Genomic DNA, 9,019 nt, shown 5'->3' with positions numbered 1-9,019 from the left:
AAAATGCATTAAATAATAATAATTATAAAATATAAAATATAAAGAGTACTCTACTCTGCATAAGCAGTGTAAATGTGATAAGTAAATATATTAGCAGTATGAACAACTTGCTTATTGGGACACAGCATAGGGAATAATTCATTTTTCCTGCAGGGCTAAGGAAATTTTCATTTAGGAAATGACTTTTAGGCTTTAAATGATTCCAGAAGGAAGAAAGAATTCCAAGAAGAGAATTCCAAGTAGGGTGAACAAAGGATACGGCCATGAAAGAACATGTCATGTTTGGGAAGTCTTGAGTTCATCTTTTGTTGATAAAACACAAAGTTTTGCAGGAAGATGCCAGGGAAAGGTGTGCTGGAGCCAGACTGTTTTAAAACTGTAATTCATGGAAGCAGCAGTCAAGAAATCAAATGATGTATTGCATTGGGCAAATTGGCTGCAAAAGACTGCTTTAATGTGTTAAAAACAAAGATGTCATTTTGATTACTAAGGTGTATCTGACCCAAGCCATGGTATTTTCAGTAGCCTCATATGCAATGTGAAAGCTGGACAATGAATAAAATAGACGGAAGAAGAATTGATGCATTTGAATTGTGGTGTTGGTGAAGAATACTGAATATACCATGAACTGCTGGAATGAACAAATGTGTCTTAGAAGCAAGGATTGTGAGACTTTGTCTCACTTTGTACATTTTATTATGAAGGACCTGTCCCTGAAGAAGGACATCATGCTTGGTAAAGAAGAGGATCAACAAAAAAGAAGAAGACCTTCAATGAGATGAGTTGACACAGTGCCTGCAGCAACGGGCTCAAACAGAGTGATTGAGAGGATAGTGCAGGACTGGGCAACATTTTGGTCAGTTATACATAAGGTCACTGGAAGTGACTCAATGGCACCTAACAATAATGCCATGTGGAGACTATTTTGGAGTGGGAGAATGTGGAGTTAGGGAGACAGGTATAAATCCACTTCTTTTGTCCAGGTGAGTGATGATAAGGGCTTGAACTGAGGGCAGTGGCTGGGGGTTAGAGAGGAGAGTCTTCTGGAGGATAGATTTACGGGTTATAAGTAGCTGAATGATTGTATCCAAAATTCTGGCATGGTCAAGTTATTGGACAGCCTGCCAGTTATTTAGCTCTCAGATTTGCCCTCAGACCATTCCCTTCTCTGTTTAGTATAAGATGCCTATTGTACTTCTAATGGGCTTCATTCCTGCTTCCTCTTGTCCATTTTTCACAAAACTCGTCAGGGTAAAAAAAAAAAACAAATTTTTTTTTTTTTTAAACCTAAGTATATTATATCTCTGATGTGCTTAAAACCAAGGTGCTCTGGTAGCACAGTGCCAAAGGCATTTGACTGCTAACCAGAAGGCTGGTGGTTCAAACCCACCAGTCACTCTGCAGAAGGAAGATGGGGCAATCTACTTCTATAAAAATATACTGCCTTGGAAACCCAGTGGGGGGTGACTGAGTTGGAATTGACTTGATGGCAGCAGGGTTTTTTTGTTTGTTTGTTTTGGGGTGCTTAAAACCTTCCATTGGCTTCCCATTATGCCTAACTCAAAAGCTAAACTCTTTATTTTGTGTATAAACCTCAACCTGAGGTTGCTCATTTCCCCCTGATTTACCCTGCTCAACCACTCTGACCCTCTTGCTGTTCCTCAGACTCACCAAGTTAATTTCTGCCCCAGAGCCCTTGCCCTTGCTGCTCCCTATGTTGGCAATGCCTTTCCTCAGGTCTCTGTGTGTTGTCTCCTTATCATGCAGGTCTCCGCTTTTGTACCACCTCTTCAGAGATACCATCACTACTCACCCCCTTCCTCTGGTTTGTGTTCTTCATTTAATGTATTATTCTCTGAAATTATATCCTTTCTTTCTTTCTACTTTTTCAAAGTTCAGGGGCAGGGGATTTTGCCTTGTTGACTTTTCTATTCTCAGCACCTAGCACATGGTCTGGCATGTACTGAGGACTGAATAAATATTTGTCGATAAATAAATGAACAATTATTTTACATTTACAAAGTGTTATTTGGCAGAGGTGCTTTATGTATTTTATTTTTTATGACTTTGTTATTTTTATTATTACTTCCATGCTTTCTCTTCCTGAATGCCCACCCCCATCTCATCTTCATTATTCATCTTTCAAAACAGAGTCTTACTAGAAAACTTTCTCTCCCTTTTCCTTTCAGGGAATTGACTGTTCCTTCTTTTATGTCCTTTTGGGCCTCAGCAAGAGTGACATTTTATTATACTAAATTACTTAATATTTGTCTCCTTCTCTTAGAGAATAATCTCCTGAGCCCATTAAGTTTTCTGTGTAGCTTCAGTATCTAGAACAGTACCTGACACATAGTTGCATTTAGTAAATATTAGTTGAATGAATGAATGGTGTGGCTGATACAGTCCTTCAGGGCAGATTTTCCCACCTCCATATTTCTATTTTTGTCTGTACACTATAGATCACTGGATATGGAAAGCAAAAGTTTCCATATCTATAAAACGGGCATGATAGTACTAACCTTACAACCTTTGTAGAGAAGGTGGAAGTAATGAAATGAAAACTCTCAGGAAAATATAACACAAATGAAAGCCATTCTTCTTATATTAAGGAGAAAGGGATTCTTTTCTTGACAAAATTGCACCCTGCTATGAACATTAATTTTACCCAAAAGTTGTCTACAAGAAACCTTAAGATTTTGAGGTTTTTTTTTCAGGACAATTTGGGAAGAAAGTGTCCTGATGGAAGGAGGGTTGAAACAAACTTCACAGAAAAAGGGGAACATGTCCCAGGAGCATGTGGCAGGTCCTCTCCAGAGGTGTGAAGTCCCTGGGTGGTACAAATGGTTAAATGCTCAGCTGCTGAGAGGTTGGAGGTTCGAGTCCACCCACAGGCACCTTAGAATAAAAGCTGGACAATCTACTTTTCAAAAATCAGCCATTGAAAATTCTATGGAGCATAGTCCTATCTTGAAACACGTGGAGTTGCCATGAATTGGACTCAATGACAACTTTTTTTTTTTTCCTTTTTTTTCTCTAGAGGTTTGGCTAATCTTGTGAGGAAGGCCTCCATTCATAAGGGACAAATCTACAAAGGCCAGAAGTAGGAAGAGTACAAATGTGGGAGGAGGCCCTGACTCAAAGGTATATTTAGGTACAGGTCCACAAAGGACAGTGTCATTGTACAGCTCCCATCACTTTTTCATGTAAACCCAGGTCTCCCGGCTAGCCCATGCATCAATGCCCAAGCTTGCTAGAGGAGGATGCCTGGACTAAGGCTACTTCCAGGAAGTCTGAGTTTCACCAGAACACAGGAGTACTGACTCCTAACAGGTGCCTTCTTCATCTGGTGCCCTTAACCCCAGAAGCTCCTGCTTTCTAAAACTTAGAAAGCACAAGGCAGGGAGAAAATATATGACCTACTCTTTCAGAAAACATTTTTATCATTTGGTTTCCAAATGCCTTTTGGAAGCTGAGATACAGTTCGACAGTCCTATTTTGCACTAAGTGTCACTAGGCACCTAACTTACTATTAAGCAACAACCAGAAGGGAGAAACAGATTTTAAAATGTTTTAAAGTATTTAAGTGCCAACATGCTTTCTCTAAGGATCTAACTATATAATGACAGACTGGTTTTTACCCAAAAGTTCCTTGAAGATGAAAGTGATCAATTATAATGCATCTTGAGTGAGCCTGAGCAGGGTAGGTGAGGACAATGGGTTGAACTGGGCCCTCCACTTAAAATTTCCAGATCCACCTGCTCATCTGGGGTGGGACTAAGTCTCACCCATCCTAGTGCTTTTAAATGTGCCTAGTGCAGGATTATTTCTCAAAAACTATTTGTTCAATGAGTGAAAGTTCAAATGTTTGGCCTTTAGCTTTCAGTCGAATTAGGTAATTTTTAATTCATAACAAGGACCACCTCTTTTTCAAAAAAAATTTTTTATTGTGATTTGGGTGCAGATTTACAAAGCAGATTAATTTTACTCTCAACAGTTCGTGCACGTTTTGTTTCACAGCCCCAATTACAATCCCTAACCATAACAACTCTCCTCCCATCTCCTCCCTGTGACTACCTGTGGTGGTTATGTTTGTATGTCAACTTGGCTGGGCCTGGTTGAGTGGCTGAGCAGCTGGTGGTAGTTATTCCCCATGATGAGACTGGCAATCAACTCCATGGTGGGGTCTACCACAAGCAGCTGAGTAGCTGCCTTTGGGATGTGGTCTGCTTCCTGTATATAAGGAGAAGCCTTGGGAATGGTCTCTAGTTTATGGCACACTTGGGCCCTGCATGTAGCTGTGTCATTGTTTAGCAGCCTGCCATGCTCTGCAGACCTTGGGACTTACAATGGACTTAAATTAATGGCCTGCCATGTGGTTTGGTAGCATCAGGACTGTGCCTTTTTACTTTTCAACCTTGGGTTTGTCAGCCTCCAGCAGCAACCAGCAGCTGTCTGAGTGAAGAAATGCCTCTAGCTCCAGTGGTCCAGAAACAGGAGGCAGAGCTGGACCCCAAGGTTGAGGGACTTTCACCCAGCCCCTAGAGCCTGGCACTTTGAACTTGGACTTAAAGCCTCCAAACTGTAAGAGAATAAACTCCTGTTTGTTAAGGCTATCCCATTTGTGGTATATTCCTGTCAGAGCAGCACTAGGGAACCAGAACACTGCCCTTACCCTGTGCCCTTCTTATCTATGCATTCCTGTCTGTCCAGCTATCTCTCTACACAAATGCCGCCCTTCTGATGCCTCATGATTGATTGATCTAAGGAGTATATCTCTCTAGGGTAGGTGGGTGCATCTTGCTGGGGTGGGTGTTCTGCTTGTAGGTCTTTCTACTGTTTGGCTGAGAGCTAATCCACGGAAGTGAGTCCAGTTCCAGGCCTGAAGGATATCCTGGGGCCAAGCACTAGCTCTTAATCAGATCAAAAGATGCTCAAACTCACTTTTAATAAAAGAAGTGCAAGTTAAAACTCGACTAAGTTTGTTTTCATCCATTATATCCTTACCAGTGGTTGTATAAACTAATATCACCTCTAGGGAGGACATTTTGGCAACATTTAACAAAATTCCAAATGAATGTATTCTTTGACACAAATTCCACTTACAGGAATTTATCTGACAGATATCTTCCTGCAGGTGCCAAATATATGCAAGACCTTCACTGCAGCATTGTTTGCAGTAGCAAAAGACTGGAAATGACCTACATGTCCACCACTAAGGAGCTAGTTAAATAAATTCTGGTACATCCGTACAATAGACATCTAGTCCAGAAGAAAAAAGGAATGAGGCAGCTCTGTCTGTATTGATATGGAATGATTGCTAAGGTATATTGCTGTGTGAAAAAAAAAAAAATAAAAAGATTCAAGATAGTGTGTACAGTATGCCACCACTGATTATTTAAAGGGTGAAAAGATAAATAGACATATTTGGCTGCATATGCATGGCTGTCTTTGAATGCCTCCTGCTTAGGGAACTGAGTAGATTGATAGCAGGAACGGAAGGGAGCTATGGTTTCTAACACTCACAAAAAGTCCTATTTGGCCCACTTTTTAAGTTCTTTACTGCTTTCCCGATGCTCTTAGGAGTAAATCCAAAATCATTATCATGACCTGCAAAGTGCTATGTTGTGACAGGACTCTGCCTGCTTCTTTTGCCTTACCTTCAGCCCTTCTAGCTCTTTGCTTGGTCTTCTCTCAGTTTGTCAAAGATCATGCTATTTCCCATCATGATCTTTGCAGATGCTATTTCTCTGCTTGGAACACTTCTCCCCACCACCCTTATCTGGCTAATTCCTAGGGATCCTTTAGACATCAACTTAGAGGTCACTGTACCAAAATGTTCTTTCCTAACTTCATGGACTAGGTTAGTGTCCTGACAGATGCTCCCAAGGCATGCTGAACTTTTCTTTCAGTAGCAAACACCACAGGTGCAATTAATACAATATTTGCTTACTATCTGTTTTTCTTACCCTGCTGCAAGCTAATGTCTGTCTTGATTATCTAACACAAAGCAGGCACGATAAATGTTTGTGGGAGGAAGGAAAAAAAGAAAGGAGAAAGGAATAAAGGTGTGAGGCAGGGAGGAAGTAGGAAAGGTATCTTGTAGGGGAAGAGGAGGGAAGATAGAAAGGAAAGCAGTCATTACCAGGATGTTAAAAAGTATTCATTTGTGGGCTTTGTATTCTCAGGTTTGCTTGAAAATTCTATTAACTCTATAAACTTAGAATTTATATATCGTGGAGATTCTGTGTTTGGTTTATTGTATAGTGAAAAACTTTGTCAAAGCTGATGGGTTTTGCTTTCTTTAACTAAGAAATCATGTTATTCTGAATATTTTTTCTTTTACCACTGAGGGGCAGTAACTTTTCACACAGAGAGTAATGATTTTTCTCTCTTGTGAGTGGGAAGATGCTTCACCAAATGTTAGGACTTTAGGCTATTAAGAATGCTCTGCATTTAAAAAAAAAACGTAGATGCTGCTATGTTTCAATATGAATCAGATGATCACTTGGCTGTATTTAGAATGAGATCCAGATTTCTTCCCCAGCTTCCAAGGCCTTGAGTGAGCTGGCTGCTGTCCACCTCTGCTCTCAGCAGCTTCCTGCCCTTGCTCACTGTGCCCCAACCACCCTAGCCTTCTCCCCACTGTTGCTGTTCCTTGAATGAGCTAAGATCATCCCCACCTCAGAGCCATTTCACTTGCTATTCTCTCTTCTTGGAAGGTACCCCTTATTCAGATCACTGCTCCAATGTCAGCTCTACAGGAAGGACTTTCTAGATCTTGTCATCTAAAGTAGCTCCACACATGGACTGGATAGGTTTTGTGAGTCCTGAAGCTTTGGGGAGCCTCTTTGAGAAAAAGACCACAAAATTACAAATATGAAAATTCATATAAAAGTCAACACTTCTTTTAGATAAGAAAAGAAATCACAACAAATAATAAAACAAAAAGGTTGACACAAACTCACCAAAGCCTGAAAAATAACTGTTTTTTTTTGTTGTTTGTTTGTTAAGTAACTGCCTGACATAATACTTTTTCCCTCTACATTTTTGGCTGCATCAGTTTGATCACCTTTTCATAAGAAAATGACTGTGTGAAATTATTTTCTATAGAGAGAATGAGAAGATAATTCAGTCTTCCACATAGCATCATTGATTGTTTTGTGCTTTTATTATTGACAAGTAGCAGAATTTCTTATTCCTGGTAGAATTATTGCCAAGTTCAGTAAAATCTCTATAAAGTTTCTTTTATATATGGGTTGTTTGAATCCACTCAGAGGCACTTCAGAAGAAAGACCTGGCAATCTACTTCTGAAAAATCACAGTTGTTGAGACATTATAGAGCATAGTTTTACTCTGCCACACGTGTGGTCTCCATAGATTGGAATCAACTCCATGGCACCAGGTTTGGCTTTTGGTTTGTAAAACTGTGTGGCATTTCGAGTGTTTTTTGTTTTAGTTGTGATGTGTGTATATATGTGTGTGTGTCTGTGGGCACTCATGAGTCCTAGAGTCCCTCTCGGCGCTGTGGAAGAAGTCTGCACAGAAGATGAGCTCTGAAATTTAAGTTTCATCAGCTTCCTGGTAACTCCCCCTCTGTCTCCACTCCCCAATTTATTGTTATCACTTCATCCAGTTTCATTTTACTTAGCACTTAACACAATCCAAAAAGAATGTGCTTTCTTTTTCATACATTGTCTTTCCCACACTGCATTGTAAGCTCCACTGGAGTAAGGACTTTGTTGGTGTTGTGTAGGGTTGTACTCTCAGTATCTCACACAGTGCTGGGCCTGTGACAGAGGCTCAATAATTAGTTGAATGAATTAATTATTGTCAAGTAGAATTTAATGTTAATCTCTAGAATTTGTTCTTGGAATTTATGAATGTTGACTTTTTTTAAATAAGAGCCATTTAAACTTGATTGCATATTAAGTGTTATTAACACTAATTGTGCTAATAATAGGTAATTTTCTGAAATGGCATTTTTTAACTGATATCACCATGTGTTTATTTCTTTGACTAGAAGTTTTGAAATAGTAATGCATTATTTGGAGTTGCTATGGGTCTCAGATCTTTGATAGAGCATCTTTCAACTTTTTTCTCTCTTAGCTCCTAAAATAATTTTTTTTTTAAACAGTGAAATTTATCATATGCTTGCTGTTACTGTGTTGCTGTTATGTGCCATCGAGTGGGACCCGACTCATAGTGACGCCTCCTTGGGTTTCCAAGGCAGTATTACTACAGAAATAGATTGCCCAACCTTCCTTCCAAGGAATGGCTGGTGGGTTTGAACCACCAGCCTTCTGGTTAGCAGTCAAGTGCCTTAGGCACTATGCTACCAGAGCTCCTATCACATACTTAACATGATCTAATTTGCATATATCTGAATTTAGAGATTATCTGAAGAATAGATTTGGTACACCGACCAACGATGACCAAAAACCAGATGAATTCTGGGATGGCATGAAAAATATCATGCATGAAGAAAGCAAACAGTTATTAAAAAGACAGAAATGGAAGAAAAAAATAAAGTGCATGTCAGAAGAGACTCTGAAACTTGCTCTTGAAAGGAGAGGTGTTCTTGCTGTTGTTAGGTGGCATTGTGTCGTCTCTGACTCATAGCGACCCTATGCACAGCAGAACGAAACACTGTCCACTCCTGACTTAGCTCCATGATTCTTGCTATACTTGAACTCTTTGCCACTGCCACTATGTCAATCCATCTCATTGAGGGCCTTTCCCTCTTTCTCGACCCTCCACCTTACAAAGCATAACATCCTTCTCCAAGGAATGGTCCCTGCTGACAACATGACCAAAGTATGTGAGATGAAGTATGGCCATTCTCGTCTCCAAGGAGCATTCTGGCTGCACTTCCTCCAGGACAGACCTGTTAGCTCTTTTAGCAGTCCACGGTACTTTCAGCATTCTTTGCCAACACCACAGCTCAAAAGCATCAATTCTTCTTCGGTCTTCCTTATTCATTGTCTAGCTCTCATGTGCATATGAGGCGATTGAAAATACC

The sequence above is a fragment of the Orycteropus afer genome, unplaced genomic scaffold, assembly GCF_000298275.1.
Source record: "Orycteropus afer afer isolate SDZICR_OR568_19922 unplaced genomic scaffold, OryAfe1.0 scaffold00107, whole genome shotgun sequence".
Classification (NCBI taxonomy): domain Eukaryota; kingdom Metazoa; phylum Chordata; class Mammalia; order Tubulidentata; family Orycteropodidae; genus Orycteropus; species Orycteropus afer.
This window is presented reverse-complemented; position numbering follows the sequence as displayed.